Raw genomic sequence first — 18238 nt, 5'->3', positions numbered from 1 at the left:
CTGCCCGTATCTTCATCTTGACAGACGGGAGGCATTGCAGTTGGTTCTTGCCAAGCCACCCTGCCAGCTGTTACCTTCTTGCTCTTCCTAGGCTTAGGAGCCACATCTTCATCGTCGTCCGGAAGGTCAATGATGTTGGGTGGAGCTGCAAGGCAGAACATTTGACCCCAAGTGAACCACTCGACCCTAAAAGGATCAAGAATCGAAATCGCAAGAGTTCATACATGGGTTAGAGGTTACCGCATCCTCCATTTCCTCGTCCCGGTACTGGTATGAAGAGGTCCCTGACGTAGCAGCACTGCAAAGGCCCGCATTCAATCGGTTACACCCAATTAATCGAATCCACATAAAGGACAAGTCAGATGGTTACCTGGAGATAGTAGGAACGGTCACTTTGATCCAAGGCAAAGCTTTGGGCGGTTTGGAAGAGATGGCTTTCGGCACTTTCGACGCTGGAAGCGGCGCGACCTTGGAGTGCTTTGGAGGCTTCTCAGTCGGCGTCGGGGAAGACGTCCTGGGGCGCTTCGAGGATTACCCGACCGGCGCAGCCACCAAGTCCGGAGCGCGTGTCGGGTCATGAGTGTGCTTGGACCTCCTCTCCCTGCGAGGAGGTGAGTCGACTTCTTCCTCATCGGTCGACTCATCGCTCTCCTCGTCCTCCTCGGCTTCCGAATGCTCCTCGCCGCTCTCGCCCCCGCTCCCTTCTTCTTCAGTGCCGGGGTCCTGCACTCCATTGGGCATCGAGTACATTTCAATGAGGGCCTGAAAGGATAACAATCAAAAGACATTCAGTCGACCACAAATGGGACATCATGTGGTGAATCGGAAAGATACTTGATAAAACAGAAATATACCTGCTCCGGCTGGCGCGAGTTGTCGAATGGAATCACCCTCCTGGATCCCCGAGGGTTGTCTTTGTTGCCAGTGATTCCCCTCAACCAGTTCTTCAAGATATCCTCGCTAACCTCCTCCGGGTGGATCCGAGTGGTATCCTCGAGCCCAGAGTACATCCACATCGGATGATCGTGCACCTGAAGAGGTTGGATGCGTCGACCGAGAAAGACCTCCAGCAGATCGATCCCGGTCACTCCGTCGCGGACAAGATGGACGACCTGTTCAACCAGCTCCTTGACCTGCGCCTTCTCTTCTGGAACTACCTTCAAGGGAGCAGGCTTCTCCACTCGAGCCAAGGAAAAAGGAGGAAGTCCAGTCGACTGGCCAGGGGTTGGCTGATCCTTGCAGTAAAACCAAGTCGACTGCCAGCCCCGGACCGAGTCAGGAAGGATCATCGCTGGGAAAGTACTTTTGCTCCTCATCTGGATCCCCAGACCACCGCACATCTGGATCACCCGCTTCCTCTCGTCACTCGACTTGGCCTTTTTGACCGACTCGGAACGGCGAGTGAAGATGTGTTTGAAAAGCCCCCAGTGCGGTCGGCAGCCCAAGAAGTTTTCGCACATGGACACAAAAGCTGCCAGATAGACTGTGGTGTTTGGAGTGAAATGGTGGAGCTAAGCCCCAAAGAAGTTCAAAAAACCCCGGAAGAAAGGGTGGGGAGGCAGTGAGAATCCGCGATCTACGTGGGTTGCTAGGAGGACACACTCATCCTCTCTGGGTTGCGGCTCAGTTTCGTCCCCCAGGAGTCGGGCCGACTTGTGGGGGATCAATCCCCCCTCCACCAGGTCGTCGAGGTCGTCCTGCGTGATTGCCGAGCGGATCCAGTCGCCCTGGATCCAGCCCGCCGGCAGGCCGGACCTCAACGAGGATCCGCCCCAGCTGGTCCACTTGCCCTTCGCCTTCGCGGTCGCCTTCTTCGTGCGTTCCAGCGCCGCCGTCTTATCCTTCCCCATGGTGGTGGATCGAGCTCGAGCGGAGGTCCGGCAACGAGGTGGGAGCGAGAGTGGCGGAGAGATCAGGAGAAAGAGAAGAGAGAATGGGAGCGTGCGGAGTAGAGGCCTGGCCCGAGACCTTTTATAAGGCCTTCCATCGAGTGGCTGACTGGTGGACCCAAGCGATCTAAACAAATCCCGCAACAGTCGCGCGCGCAGTACGTGGCGAAAAAGGTGGCGCGAGGATCGAGGAGACTTGCCTAATCCGTCCCGATAACCTCGGTTCCTCCCGTCTGGCGCACTTCCCAAAATTTGAATCCCACGAGATCTGCGGAGAGCAGAACAACCTGTCAGACTGAAGACAAACACCCTCTACATCATCATTCGAAATTCCACCATGAAAGTTCACTCGACAACAACCAAGAATGGACCAAGGCGATTGAGAAAGGAGTCGACGTCATCTCCTCAACTCATTGTTTCAGGACAAGGCATATTCATAGCGCAAAGAGTGGGTCGGAAGTGTTCTCAACCCCTTCCTCACTCAAACCCTGATCCATTCGGGGGCTAATGATGAAGCTATGCACCTAGGGTAGGGTCATGGACCTGTCCAGCATACCCTCCCCAAGGACATCTTTACAAAGAATTAGAAGCAGTCGAAGAGAAATCATCATCCACTCGACCACAGAGATGCGCTCACTCGACCACCTTGAAGACACTCGACCACCAGAAGATGAGGAACCCTCCACTCTGCAACGGTTAGGACTTAAACCATAGCATTATGAGCATTTATGACATTTTACTATAGACGTTACCAGTAACGCCTTTCCTTTATGAACATTGAATCCTGTGTAACGGAGGGGAACTGGGGTCTTGGCGCACTCTATATAAGCCACCCCCTCCTCTGGGACAGGGGTTCGCACTTTTTGGTAAACACACACACACACACATATATAATCCAGTCGACCGCCTCAGGGCACCGAGACGTAGGGCTGTTACTTCCTTCGAGAAGGGCCTGAACTCGTAAAACTCGTGTGTACAACTACTCCATAGCTAGGATCTTGCCTCCTCATACTTACCCCCCATTCTACTGTCAGTCTTAGATCCACGACACCGATCCCGTGCATGTTGCGCCTCTCCAGTCGACTGCGCCCGGCTCCCCTGGATTGTCTGCGCCCGGCTCTTCTCCTCCTGATGAGTCGCGCACCACAGATGATCCCCATGACATCGTTGTCTCCCCCTCGGGATTGCCGGGATCTGCTGCTTCGATGGAGGCTCCCCCTACGGGATCTTCTATGCCCGTTCCAGCTCACTTCGTTCTTCCGCGTACACGTCTACAAAGTGGTACACTACAACCTGGTAATTATAAAACAAAATATGGGCTGGTTGCTGCTGTTCCTACAGGTGAACCCCGCACTGTTCATGAGGCTCTTGCAGATCCCAAGTGGAAACAAGCCATGGATGATGAATTTTTTGCTCTCCAGACAAACCATACCTGGCATCTTGTTCCTTCTCGTCCAGGTCTTAATGTGATTGACTGCAAATGGGTGTTTCGCATCAAGAAAAAGTCAGATGACACTATTGACCACTATAAAGCAAGCTTGGTTGCAAAAGGTTTCAAACAGAGGTATGAGCTTGATTATGAGGACACTTTTAGTCCGGTTGTTAAAGCTGCCACTATTCGCCTTGTTCTCTCCATTGCTGTATCCATAGGCTGGACCCTTCGTCAACTAGACGTAAAGAATGCGTTTCTTCATGGCGTTCTGGAAGAGGAAGTCTATATGAAACAACCTCCTGGGTTTGTAGATCCCCACAAGCCATCTCATATTTGTCGACTGGACAAATCTCTGTATGGACTCAAACAGGCTCCACGAGCATGGTATTCTCGCTTGAGTTTTAAGCTTCAGGCTCTTGGCTTTGTTCCATCAAAGTCTGACACTTCCTTGTTCATTTATAATCAGCATGCCACAGTTATCTTTGTTCTTGTCTATGTTGATGACATCATTGTCACAAGTTCCTCTCATGCCGCAGTCATGGCTCTTTTGAAAGATTAAATTCTGAATTTGCTCTTAAAGATCTTGGTGATTTGCATTATTTTCTTGGAATTGAGGTCAGGCCGAACAAAGAGGGTGGTCTTCATCTTTCTCAGAAAAAGTATACCACTGATCTTTTGAGCAAGGCAGGGATGCAGAGTTGTAAACCATCACTGACACCTTTGTCTAGTTCAGAAAAACTTTCTCTTACAGAAGGTGTGCCCTTGAGTCAGGAAGATGGCACTAAGTATAGGAGTTTGGTGGGTGAGTATCTCACACTCACCAGGCCTCATATTTCATTTGCAGTTAATAAAGTATGTCAATTTATCCATGCACCTACCTGAGCTCACTGGACTGCTGCCAAACGTATACTGAGATATGTGAAACATACTTTGAATGTTGGACTAACATTTACCAAGTCATCATCTACTCTTGTCAGTGCGTTCTCTGACTCTGACTGGGCAGGTTGCTTGGATGACAGGAGGTCCATAGGAGGCTTTGCTATTTTCTTTGGTCCTAACTTGATTTCTTGGTGTGCAAAGAAACATGCAACTGTGTCACATTCCAGTACTGAGGCAGAATATAAGGCATTGGCAAATGCTACAGCAGAAATTATATGGGTTAAGGCTATGCTCAAGGAGCTTGGGATACGCCATACAAAAACTCCATGTCTTTGGTGTGACAATATTGGAGCAACATATCTTTCTGCTAACCCTGTTTCCCATGCAAGAACCAAGCACATTGAAATTGATTATCACTTTGTCAGAGAAAGGGTTGCTAGCAAGGAACTGAAATTCGGTTTGTTCCTTCTAGAGACCAAATTGTCGATGGCTTTACAAAGGCCTTGGCTACAAAACAGTTTGAGGAGTTCAAGCGTAATCTGAACTTGAGGCGTTCAGATTAAGGGAGGGTGTTAACCAATATTGTTGTCAGCGCATCAAGGGTATTGTTAGGAGGTAGTTAGTCAAATAACTTATCTCTGTATTCTATCTCTATCTCCCTTGTATATCTCTTCCGTATGGTTAGATTGTAACCACCAGATCCCTTGTACTCCAAGTCATATCAATACAAATACATGCGGGTCACCATGTTACGGTGATTGGGATGCTTAAACCATTCTTAATACCACACAGCCGACCAAACAGGATTAACATTTGAGGTCCCTTCACTACTAATAATTTTAGAACCAAACTGGTGTTCCCATTCTGAGTAGTAGGCTGACCGAACAGAAAATGAGTGTGATTTGGTCCTATGCCATGCTACAAAATCCTCATTTAGATGCACTGATAAAGGAATTCTCAAAATTCTTTCTGCATCAATTGGAAGGAAAATAATCCTGATAAGTTCCACATCCCAGGCTCCTGTATTAGGATCAGTCAACTCATTCACCGTTCTTAGTAACACGTTCCCTTTTCTTGTGTGGATCATCCTTGTTGGACTCGAAGGTACCCAATGGTCCTATCAGATATTTATTTTCTCACCGGAACCAACTCTCCAAATGTGGCCTCTCCTGAACGTTTGCAGACCAGCGACGATACTCTGCCATGTAAAAGATGATCCCTTTTTTTGGCCATGCCTTTAAAATATTTCCATCGGGAAAGTATTTTGCTCTTAAGACAGTAGCACAAAGAGTGTACGGATGCGTTATCATTCGCCAACTTTGTTTCGCTAGCATGGCTAAATTAAAAGCATGGAGGTCCCGAAACCCCATACCTCCTTTATCTTTTGGAAGACACATCCTCCACCAAGCTAGCCAGTGCATTTTCTTCTCTTCCTCTGTATCCCCCCACCAAAAGGCCGCCATTGCATCCGTGATTTCTTTACATATTTTCTTTGGAATTTTAAAAACAGCCATGGCATAAACTAGGATAGATTGGATAATTGCTTTCAAAATAATTTCCTTTCCTCCTAAGGACAACAACTTTTCCTTCCAACCTTTAAGTCGATTCACAACTCTTTCAACGAGATGAGAGAAACTATTACTCCGGTCCAAACCCACCATAGATGGAAGACCTGTCAGAGATTGCTTCCGTCATTATGTTCAGTTCTGCACAGACCTGAGCTTTGATAACCACATTCACATTTGGGCTAAAGAAGATACTACACTTCCCTTCACTCACCAATTGTCCAGAACTTGCACAGTATTCATCCAATACCTGTCTCAATGAGGTTGCATTATTCATATCCGCTTTTATAAGGATTAGGGAATCATCAGCAAATAGTAAATGAGAGACTGATGGTGCATTTCTGCACACCCGAACACCTTCAATGCCACGAACCTCCTCTTTATGAGACAAAGCACTAGATAAACCCTCTGCACACATAAGAAATAAATAAGGTGATAAGGGGTCCCCTTGTCGGAGCCCCCTTGTAGGGGTAAATTCCTCTGTTTCTTGATCATTATACCTCACTTTGTATTTAACTGAGGAAACACAAGCCATTAAAAGCTTCACAAACTCCTTATCAAATCCTAGTCTTTCCATCATCCTCTCCAAGAATATCCACTCCACACGATCATAGGTTTTGTGCATATCAAGCTTTACAGCACAATACCCCTCCTTTCCTTCCTTTTTATTTTTTATAGAATGAATGCATTCATAAGCTAGCAAAATATTATCCGTAATGAGTCGGCCTGGAACGAAAGCACTTTGCACTGGGGCAATAATATCATCAAGACAGAGCTTAAGCCGGAAGGCTATCATTTTAGAGATCACCTTATAAAGAACATTGCAAAGACTTATCGGTCTATATTGGGTGATCCTGTCTGGGTTATCCACTTTTGGGATAAGAACAATGACCGTGTCATTCCATCCTTCATGAATAGCCTTGTAATTAATAGCATCAAGAACTTCAGTAGTTAAAGCATCACCAAGGATGTGCCAACATTTTTTTAAAAAGATAGCATGCAATCCGTCCGTACAGGGAGCTTTCAAATCGCCAATGGAAAAAAGAGCTTTTTTACCTCTTCGAGAGTATATGGTTTTAGCATAGCTTCATTCATCTGCGTCGTTACCCTCCGATTCACCTTTTCAAGCAAACTAGGATCCGGTTCATCAATCTCGGTGGAGAACAGGCCCGCAAAATATTGGGAAATTAGCGGGTTTAAGTATGCAGTACCCTCCCGCCAAACGCCTTGATCATCCTTCAGCTTGCCTATCCGGTTCCTTAGTTTCCGAGCAGACGCAAACTTTTGGAAATATGACGTATTTCGGTCACCGAACATGAGCCAGTTTATACTACTCCTTTGAGCCCAGTGAATCTCCTCCATTTGCAATAACTGTTCCAGCTCTTCCGCAAGTTCCTTTTGTTTTGTAACATTTTCCTGAGAAAGCACATCCCTGGAAACTTGCTCTAATTCTCTCTGTACCTTCTTAATTTTCTTTGAAGATTTACGCAACACTGTCTTGTCCCACCGATGAAGTTGTTCATGAACGTACGCCAAACGGCCTGCAAGCCCAATGTTCTGCTGCTCCGGCCCTGAAGACTGCCAAGCTTCTTCTACCACCTCTCTGAACTTTTTTTCTCTCAGCCAACGTGCCTCGAACTGGAGGACTGATCTTTCCACGGGTTCTTGGACCACTTCCTCATGCAAACTCATAATTATTGGTCTGTGATCCGACTTGTTATATTCCAAATGTTCCAGAACCGCGATAGGAACATTTGATTCCAGCCATCATTTGTGAGAGCACGATCTAGCCTCTCCCTGATCAAAGCTCTATGCCAGGTGAATTTATCACCAACGAAACCATGGTCAGACAAGTTACACTCTTCCACTGCATCCCTAAAAGCCTTCATAAATTGATCTGGGCGTTCATTGCCCCCTTCCTTTTCAAAAGAATACATTATCTCATTTAAATCACCGATTACCATCCATGGCATGTCACCAATTTTTCTCAGGTCCCTCAGCCGGCTCCAGGTCAGGTGTTTATTATTCCATCTCGGTTCTCCATACAGCCCTGTAAGCCTCCAAAAATTATCTACCCACTTCCAACGAACACATCAATGTAATTGTCGGTTTTATCACGCAAAGAAACAGCAAATTCCTTCTTCCAGAACAAAATTAAGCCACCGCTCCGGTCATCGCTCCGGACAACAAGCTTGTGATCCATCTTCACACGACGACGAAGACACTCGGCAGGATATTCATCAAGGTGAGTCTCCATCAAAAACATAACATCAGGACACCTACGCTTCTGAACGCTCAAAAGCGCACGCACCGCTGCAGCTTGTTGCAAACCGCGGCAATTCCAGCTCATGATCTTCATAACTAGTATGAAAAACGTTTTTATATTTTAGAACAGAGGGAGTACAATTCTGTATAACCCTGAGAGGTCAACTGGGCCGGCCCAGCAGCGAACATTCTCTCTCTGTAGTAGTGAAACAGTAATAGTGGAAAATCCAAAAACAATCAGCACGTAGTGGAATTTGAACACAAACCTTCTACTCTCACAGAAACAGCCTAACCACTTGATCAAGCAAGCTCTCTGTTGGCTAATTTGCAGCGCCGCTTAAAGAACTATTACCACCGTCCAGGATTTCAAGGGCAGTCAGGCATGAGTGCGCGTACGTTATTTGAAGACTGCTCCTGAAACACGAGACTTTCTCTCTGAGGCGTTGCAACGAGCCGGCATGCAGGAGCGATGGCTGGATTATAATTAATTAAGTAATATAAGCGACGAGAGTGGCTTTTTGACATATGGGAGCGCGCTCTTGGTTTTAAAATGTGTTTTAAACATATTTTGAAATATCAAAAAAATTCCAAACAAAAACCTGAGACGTACAACTCGATATTGTACATGCTCACAAAGTCGTTTCGCGAAAAACCGACAGCTTGTGTGTCGTGTGTGAAAAAGACAAAATCCGGTGTTAAAAAATAATTTTCACAAGACATCATTTTGTATTTTTACCCAAGCAACAAAAATGTCGGTTTTCTCAGAAACTTGACGTGCACACATATAATGTCAAAATGTATGTGTCAAATTTTTGTTTGAAATTTTTTCACACTTTAAAATATTTTTTTCGCATGCAGAAGCGCGCACTCCCGGGAGCATCAACAAATTTCCGTATAAATGATGTCCTATATTAGGCTAGTCATAGTGGGGAGTAAATTAGACTAGTAACATGCATATGTTACAAGTCTATGTTAGTACTTCATAGTGAGGAGTAACATGTACTCCCTCCTGTCCTATTTAGTTTGCGTTTAACTTTTTTCCGTTTTCCCCGCAATGCTTTGCGCGTGAGGCTTTTTCACCGCTTCTTTCCAACTTTGCCCCTCCACTTCGTTGGGCGCATTTCTCAAAAAAAAAGAACTTCGTTAGGCGCTGTGCTTCGTCGTCCTATCACTTCACCTCCTCATCTCTGTATGGATCGAGATCGGAATGGATCCACTTCTTTGGGCGTTGTGCACACAGAGGATGGCGAGCTTGCGGACCACGGCGTGCTCTCGGCCGATGGCATCCTGACGGCGGCGGCGTGCACGCAGAGGACGACGAGCTTGCGGACCACGGCGTGCTCTCGGTCGGTGGCATCCTCACGACGGCGGCGTGCACGCAGAGGACGACGAGCTTGCGGACCACCGCGTGCTCGCGGCCGGTGGCATCCTCACGGCGGCGGCGTGCACGCAGAGGTCGACGAGCTTGCGATCCACAGCGTCCTCACCGCCGGTGGCATCCTCACGGTGGCGGCGTGCACGCAGAGGACGGCGAGCTTGCAGACCACGGCGTCCTCGTGGCCGGTGGCATCCTCACGGTGGCGGCGTGCACGCAAAGGACAGTGAGCTTGCTGACCAAGGTGTCCTCACGGCCGGTGGCGTCCTCGCGGCAGTCGGCGTGCCCACCGAGAACGGCATGCTCGCGGCCGGTGGCGTCCTCTCGACAGTCTGCGTGTGCGCCGAGGACAGCAAGCTTGTGAAGGACGGCGTGCTCATGGTGGGCGGCCAAGAGGAGAAAGACGGCGTCGTCTAGTTGGACGCGAAGGACAACATGCAGAGGAAGTGGACAGGGACAGCGTCCTCTGACGCTTGCGTTGTAAGGGCATGCACTCACGGAGGACGACGCTCGTGTAGGACTGATGCGCTCACGGAGGACGGTGATCCATGCATGCTCGTGGTGAGCAAGAGAAGTGCCGCGAGACCGAGGAGAAGTGTGCCGTTTGGTCTCTTCATAGGACTTGATCTATAGAGTGGTTCTCTTAGTTTCGGAGGGAATTCCAAATCCGTGGCGGCAAGCTGATTTTTGCAGCTAATTTTTGAAGCTACTCCATGGCGCCCTGCACATTTATTAGTACCAACTGATCTCATTCATGCGCGTAGGGCCACAGGGGAAATCTCGTCCAGAAAACAACCAGCAACCCACGTCTTGGTATGCGAGTTTGCTCTTAGGCTGATCATAGTGGAGAGTAAGAGCAACTCCAACGGGCTGACCCAAACGGACGACGATTTTGTCCGTTTTTTGTCCGTTTGGGTCGATCAGACGGACACGGATGTCCGCTTCGGCATTTGTGTCGGCGTCTGCGCCCAACGCTGGCTGATACCCATTTTAACGGCGTTAAAAAAATGAACGCATGCATATTAAAAAAAAGAAACAACTTTAATTAAACATTAAAGCCGGCCACGAAGGCCGGTGAGAGTTCACGCGTCCACATATTTGCATTTTAAAAAAAACAGCCTAAACTACGAGGCAGCGCGCTGCCCTAGGCGGCATCGTCGTCGTCCTCGGGATTCATGAGGTCGATGAGCATCGGCGCCGGCCCGGCCCAGGCGAACGCCGTGTTCCAGAGCGCCGCCATGTCGGGTTGTGTCGGCGCAGACAGTGCCGGGGCGGGGGGGTGTACGGCCGCCTATGCAGCCGCGGCCTAGCGCGCCTCCTCCTCGGCCTCGCGCTGCTCCTCCTTGAGGTCGCGCTCGAGCATCTCCTCGTACTCACCGCGACGGCGCTCCTCTGCCAGCCGGCGCTGGCGCCACATCTCGAGGTACGCCTGCACCTGCGTCGGCGTCGCCCCCACCCAAACCGGTGGCGCAGACACCCACCCGCGCACCACTCCATTCCAGGAGTAGCGCGTGATGGGCTCGAGCTCCGGCTTCGGCTGCGGCTCCGGCTCCGGCTTGATGGGGGACGGCGGGGCCACCGGCGGCACCACGTTGTCGCCCGCCGCGGAGAGGGCAAGGGCATGCGCCATTGTCGCCTCGTAGCGGGCCTCCTCTTCCGCCTCCGCCGCCTCCGCTCTGCGCCGCTCGTCCTCCTCGCTCTCCCGGTAGACGGCCACAAGGGCCGCCTGGTCCTCCTCGCGGACGACGAGCGGTGTTGGCCTCCGGTCGACCTCGCGCACACCTCGTCGCCTCGCCTCCTCGTGCTTGAAGGCGAACCACCTCGCCCAGTTGGGCGAGTCGGTTGCGTAGGCCTGTTGAGGCGCTGCTCCGGCATCAGCAGCACCCGCTGGCGCCGCACCTCCTCCGCGTGAGCACGAGCCGTCCGCGGCGCCGCCGGCACGGGGATCCTATCTGGATCCAGATGTCAGTCGTGCGACAGCGTCACGTCCGGATACGGCAGAGGCTGGCGGTTCTGCCAGTGCCACTCCGCCTAGTGCACTGGCACGCTGACGCGCTGCCTCTGCCGGCGGAGATGGGAGGAATTCGGAGGGGAAAGGGGTGGCGGGGGACATGCCCTTGGCCTTGTTGCCGCTGGCGCCGGAGAAGAGGCCCATCTCGCTGTGGTTGTGGTGGCTAGGGTTTGCTGGCGACGAGAGAGTAAAGGTGGGCAGATGTGGACGATGAGTATGGATGAGGACGGCCCCGCCGCACGGTCGGCTTAAAAATGGACGAGCGTCGTCGCTGACGCGTGGGCCCGTCGTCATAAATTAAGCTGACCGCGTGGGCAACGGGTAGTTAGACGGCTGCCATGTGGGGACGCGGCGGATAGCGAGAAGGCGCGTGAAGCGTCCGTTCGGCGTCCGCGCCGACGCATTTGGGGCGCAAATGCATCGACGCGAACGCGACGCGGACGTGATTTAAGTTTGGGTCGGCGCGTTGGGCCGCCACTTTTGTTCGCGTCGACCCAAACAGACGCAGGCGGACGAAATGGGTCGGCCCTTTGGAGTTGCTCTAACTTATAATAGTGTCATGCATATGATACTAGACTAAGTTACTACTTTCATAATGCAGAGTAACATAGTAGTAGTTGCTTTATTTATTAGCTCATAGACTTATTTTGCCTTGGAAAGCACTATGTTACAGTAACATACTATTATGTTACCACAAGCACCTCTTTCCTCGTTAAATACTTGTCACATAAGTAAAATTATCTTGGGATGTGTTAAGTTACTATCGAAGTTACCCCATTATGGCTAGCCTTAGGCTGGTCGTAATGATAGTATCATAGCTAGTATCATACATGTCAATTAGGTAATTTTGATGAGGTGTCATAGCATTAAATGGAGAAAGAAATGGTAGAGTACGAAAAAAAAATCTTATAAGACCGGGTCGTACGAAACGAAATTGGAGACCCCGTTCCTTGCCTGACACCTGGCAATACAAATCTTAAAGCAGCCCACCCTTTTTCCACGTTCCACTCCCTGCCTTTTCAGGCCTCCTTTGGTTCATAGGGTAAGAAAATCGTAGGATTAGGAAAGTCATAGGAAATGAGATGACATGCATCTCAAATCCTATGAGTAGGAATAGAAAAGAAGATGCCCTTTGTTTCACATCATAGGATTTTTTTCATTGAGTCTAGGCTAATTTTTATTTTCCTATGAAATGTGGAGGATAGGAAGAATTCCTCCAAAGGAATAGGATTCCATTCCTACAAACCAAAAGGCTTTAAAGGAATTTTTCCTATAAAAATCCTATCCTATGAAATTCCTACAAAATTCCTCTAAACCAAAGGAGGCCTCAGCTTCTAATCTGAATCATCTTCCTAAATCATCTAAGTCTTTTGCATCTCGCCGGCGGCAGCATAGCAAGATGATGCGGCAGCACAACTCAAGTGTATACACTAAAAATTTCACAAGATTCATTCACTTGCAAATCAAATTTGTCTACACAACAGGACACATTTTCTAAAATTCAGAAGAACTAGATGAAGTGGCCTTTGTTCACAGTTTTACAACTCAAGCCACACACCAATAATTCACAGAGCAACTGATTGAGTCGTCCAGCTGAACCCCAGCGCGGAGACGCATCGGAGTAACACAACGGCGGCGAGATGCTTAACCATGCAGCATGCGCAGTGCGTCGGCGGTGCCGCGAGTGGTGGCGTCGAGGAGCATCACTGTTGCCGGCGGGGACGTGGGTCACGAGCAACGGAGTAGCGCCCGTCATCGACGAGATGCATCGGCATGGCCGCGAGTGATGGGGCTGACGAGATCCGCCGTGGCCGGTGAGAACAAGCAGCTGGGCCGATGCAAGACCTCGTCGCCGGCAACGGACATGTAGCCACGAGTATGGGAATTGCGCCCAGCAATGAGTAGAATGCCCTTGACCGGATGGGGCGAGCAGCCGAGGTCATACCGGCGGCGGCGACAGGAATTTGGGGGCGGTGGAGACGAGACTGGAGAGTTGGGCTTTAACCAGGCGGACGGGATAAGATTAATTAATACTTCCTTCGTTCTAAAATAAATGACCCAACTTTATACTAACTTTACCATAAAATTAAGTCATCTATTTTGAAACGGAATGAGTACGTACGTACTCTACTAGAAACGGGTTGAACGGCTTTAAGATTCGTATGCCACGTGTCAGGTAAGGAACCGGGTCTCCAGTTTGCTTTCGTACGACCGGGTCTTATAAAATTTTCTGTCGTAGAGTATCATATTATGGGAAAAGAATTCTATAAGACCAGGTCTCACGCGAGACTCATCCTAATAGATGACACGTGGCATTCACAAATCACAAAGCATCCCCCACTCCTCACTTAAAATGGAGGGGGAAAGAGATTAGATACTTTGTGATTTGTGAATGCTGTATCATAATAAATGCTATGCTGCTTTGTGTTATGCATGACAATAAATAAAGTACTACATGATACTAAGGCTGGTCATAATGGGGAGTAACTTATACTAGTGTCATGCATATGACACTAGTCTAAGTTACTACCTTCATAGTGCAAAGTAACATACTAGTAGTGTCATATGTGACTTCATTTAATGGCTTGTAGACTCATCCTGTCTTGGGAAGCGCTATGTTACAGTAACATATTATGTTACTACTTCTCATTAGCTACATGTCACATAAGCAAAAAAAATCGAAGTGCGTTATGTTAGTATCTAAGTTACTCCCACTATGACTAGCCTTAGCCTTAGGGAGATATTATCATACACTAGTATCATATGCATTGATACTAATATATGATACTCCCCATTACAACTAGCCTTGGACGCAAAGAAAAAAGGACCGGAGGAAGTACGTGATATCATGCAAGCCATCATTTATTAAGATATAGACTCATTTTGCCTTGTGATGTGTTATGTTACAGTAACATATTATGTTACTCCAACCATATCTCTCTTCATTAAATACATGTCATGTAAGTAAACTTTTCTTAAAATGTGTTAGGCTGGTCATAGTTGGAGTAACATAGATAGTAACATAGATGCCACGTAAGCAAAAATGGTGATGTGGCAAGTAGTTAATGAGGAGAGAGGCAAATAAAGTAACATAATATGTTACCATCACATAGCGATTTCCAATGCATAATGAATCTACAAAGTAATAAATAAAGGCAACTATGTTACCACACCTATGACACTACCCACTATGAAGGTAGTAACATAGACTAGTAACATACGTATGTTACTAGTCTAAGTTACTCCCCACTATGACCAGCCTTATGTTACTTGCTAATTTACTCCCATTATGATCAGCCTTAGAGGACCAGCCAATGCATCGACTAAAAAAAAGATAAGCCAATCCATGCAAGGAATCGTGTCTCGAGCCATCGGCATTAACTGCCTTCCAAGATTGCAGCTCTACCCAACACTATAAATTAACCATTGTGGATTTCTTGGTAGTGCCGCTTCGGCTAGCTGGCCTTCAAATCCCAAACGGAGGTAGTATGAACAGCGACAGATTTAAAGGTTTATTAGGAATTTTGAATGTGATTTTTTTAATGCAAAACAAATTTGAACGTAACAGATTTGAACATTGTTTGGAATTTTGAATGTGACATCTTTTAAACATGGAACAAATGCAAACAATTTTCTCGAAAAGAGGAACAAATTTTGAAACTCTAAACAATTCTGAAAATTGAGAGAAAAATGAAATTCCGAACAATTTTTCAAAACACAAACAATTTTGAAACTGTTAACTTCGTTGAAAACGCGACCATTATTTGAAATATACGAACATTTCTGGAAAAATATGAACAAACAAGTACATTGAACTTTGTTTGAACTTTACGTTTTTTAAAAGGAAAAAAAATAAGAAAAAGACAAAAAAATGGATTCATGAACCTTCTAGAAGGTATCCAAACAGGTAAAAACCGACCTGGAACCATCTAGAAGGTTCCCAAACCCAGCATGTCCAGAGGCAACAAAAAAATTAAAATGGCTTGGTCCATGTTCACTCATATCAGTAGGGTTTGTGAGAAACAACGACTGTTTGAGGCAATAAATGTCAAATAAGGTTTTCTCCCAGCAGGCGCCCCACAGGAGCGATGATGTCGCCTAGTTGGACCAGGGCTTAAGCATTTTTATCTATTTTTTCGTTTTTATTTTCTTGTTAATTTAGTTTTCTCCTTTTAAAACTTTATTACTCTTTTTGAAATATGTTCAAAAAGTTGAAAAAGTGTTATTGTTTTCAATTATTCTTTGCAATTTTAAAAAGTGTTCTATAATTTCAGAAATGATCACAATTTTTATAGTTTTTGTTCACAAATTTAAGAAATGTTTGCTTTTTAGTAAAAGTTCATAGATTTTAAAATGTACGTAGTTTTCTATTTGTGTACAAAATTTTCATCAATTATTCAGAATTTGTCAACATTTATTGAAAAAGTGTTCGACCTTGTAAAAGTTTCACAGACAATTTGGTCATGTTGATTGATAATGACAGAAATTGCAATTAACATTCAAATTAGGAAAAACTAAATGCTCATGGATGCACCCCAACTGGTGGTTTATTTTGACATATGAATAAGTGACCCTAACTTTTACGAGCAGGTTGGCATGCCTTGGTAGGCATCCATCCATGTTTGAATAATTTTCGACATGTCTGGCCATTTATTTTCCTTTTTTTTAGCAAGAAACTCCAGGAAATGCAAAATTTATCAAAAAGAACGTGCTTCCAAATGGGGCTTTTTGGGCTTTTAATGTGCTTTCAAATTTTTGTTCACTCTTTTTAGAAAACATTTGTGTTTTGGCATTTTGGGAAATTTTGAAAGGCATGAACATTTAAAAAAATATACAGTTTTTTTAAATGCTAATATTTGTATTTTATGAACAAATTTTTGAAAGGATGAGCAGTTTTTGGAAAATTAAAACAAAAAATGAAAAATAAACAAATAGCAAATAGAAAAAAATAAAAAGAAATATTGTGAAAAGACTGGTTCTCTACAGTAAACCGGTCGCTGATGCATGGTTCTTATAGTCCGCGTTACCTGGTTTGATACGGAGGCCTTTTTTAGCTTGTGTGGCTAGCGACAAGTGGTCAGCAGTGGGAGTTACATCGTTCGATCCCATGCCCTGCCATTCTTTTTTCAGTGAGTTTTTTCTTATTTCCGCGCACGACAATGGGGTGGCTTAGTCAGGCGACCTTCTGTGCATGCTGCCGTCTATTTGACGTTACTCCGCGAACATACGGAATTTCCTATTTACCACATGTTGTGGCAAAAAAACAGGCATTCCCACACACAATCGTTGAATGGGCCGGCTCATTTGAGCGTTCGGGCCACAGTATTGTGAATGTTCTGGAAGGTTCCTGGCTTGTTTTGGGAACTATCTAAAAGGTTTCTAAACCGATTTGTCGTATTTTTCAGCTATAGTTTTGTCTCTATTTTTTCATTTTTGTTTCTTTTCTGATTTTATGTTTCCATTGGAATGTGCTTATGTGAACATTTAAAAAAAATCAGAATTTTGATTTTTGTTCTCATTTTTTAATGTATTCGTATTCAAAATGTGCTCCAAATTTTCAAAAGAATGTTCTCATTTTAAAATATTTTTCACTGATTTAGAGAAAAAATTGTGCATTAAAAAAAGTTCATCGATTTCAAAAAATGTTCGTGTTTTCAATTTTATTTTGGAATTTCGAAAATGTTTATGTTTTAGAAAAATCACAGAATCTAAAAAGTATTCGTTATTAAAAAATCACAATTTTCAGTGAAGCGTTCAAGAATTAAATGTGCCGCTTCTTGATGTTTATAAAATGTGTGCGCTTGTTCACGTATCAGGTTGGTTGCTGGTCGAGTGGCTAGCAGCACTATTACGCAACGCTTTGGTCGCAAGATCGAATCCCTGGCAGCACTTCTTGAGGGGGGTTGTACCGAAGCGGAACTCTCATCGCAATGCCCATAATCATTCTTACGGTAAGAATCATGGCACCAGCCAGTTCTAACAACCGCTGAAACTAACAGTGGCATGCTCTCGACCAGTACCGGAGCTCGACGCATACAATCTTTTAGCTCGAAGGTAACAAGGCCCGGCAAGCAGATCCGGGCACAGAAGGGGTCTGTGTGGAAGTAACACTTTTGTAATGCTGAGATGTTTCAAGAAGGGAGAAGAGATGTTCCCCTCGATCTCGCAGTCCTCCATCCTGAGATGAATTAGGGTTGGATAGCCCGAGAAATCGACCGTGTTGGCTTAATGGCTTACACATACACCGTCTACGTCGAGGTCGAGCTTGAAGGAGTCGAGGCGCGCAATGGGGTCGCGGCCGAGGAGCAGGTTGTGGACGAAGTTGACGAACCACGCCGGGTTGGCGCACCGCTTGACGCCGGTGACGCACAGCGCCGGGGCGGATTTCCAGAGGTGGCGCCAGCGTCGCGCGAGGACGGTGGTCCGCACTAGAGGGGAGGAAGGAGAGCACATGGTGGAGAAGCTTGTCGTAGAGGGCGCTGATGCGGTCGGCCCCGCTCGCCATGGACGCCTTCTTGGTCTAGCGCCGCTCCACAGATGCGAGGTCGCGCATCACGGAATATACCATAACACAATCGAGTACATACGGGTTATAGTATATTCTATGGTGAAATCGGCGCGAACACGGACGGGAAAACACATCCACGACCAACATAAGACTTGGGGACTGACGACTATACCTCAGTGCCTGAAATTTTTTCATCCATCGGTCGCTTTCACATAAAACCGTTAGATCTTGATTCAATGATTCAAAATAGATTGTAGAACTGTACATCGTCTTCCTCCATGCCGGCCTGATTTGTAGAAACAAACAACAACAAA

The 18238-nt window shown here is 46.6% G+C and overlaps 1 pseudogene; it reads left to right on the top strand.

The window, feature by feature from the left end:
• Positions 1-430: 430 nt before the first annotated feature.
• LOC123083712 (uncharacterized) lies at positions 431-9769 on the top strand (annotated as a pseudogene).
• The last annotated feature ends 8469 nt before the right edge of the window (positions 9770-18238 follow it).

The sequence above is a fragment of the Triticum aestivum genome, chromosome 4A (assembly GCF_018294505.1).
Source record: "Triticum aestivum cultivar Chinese Spring chromosome 4A, IWGSC CS RefSeq v2.1, whole genome shotgun sequence".
Lineage (NCBI taxonomy): Eukaryota > Viridiplantae > Streptophyta > Magnoliopsida > Poales > Poaceae > Triticum > Triticum aestivum.
The sequence above is the reverse complement of the archived record's forward strand: the minus strand, read 5'-3'. Positions and strand labels throughout refer to the sequence as shown.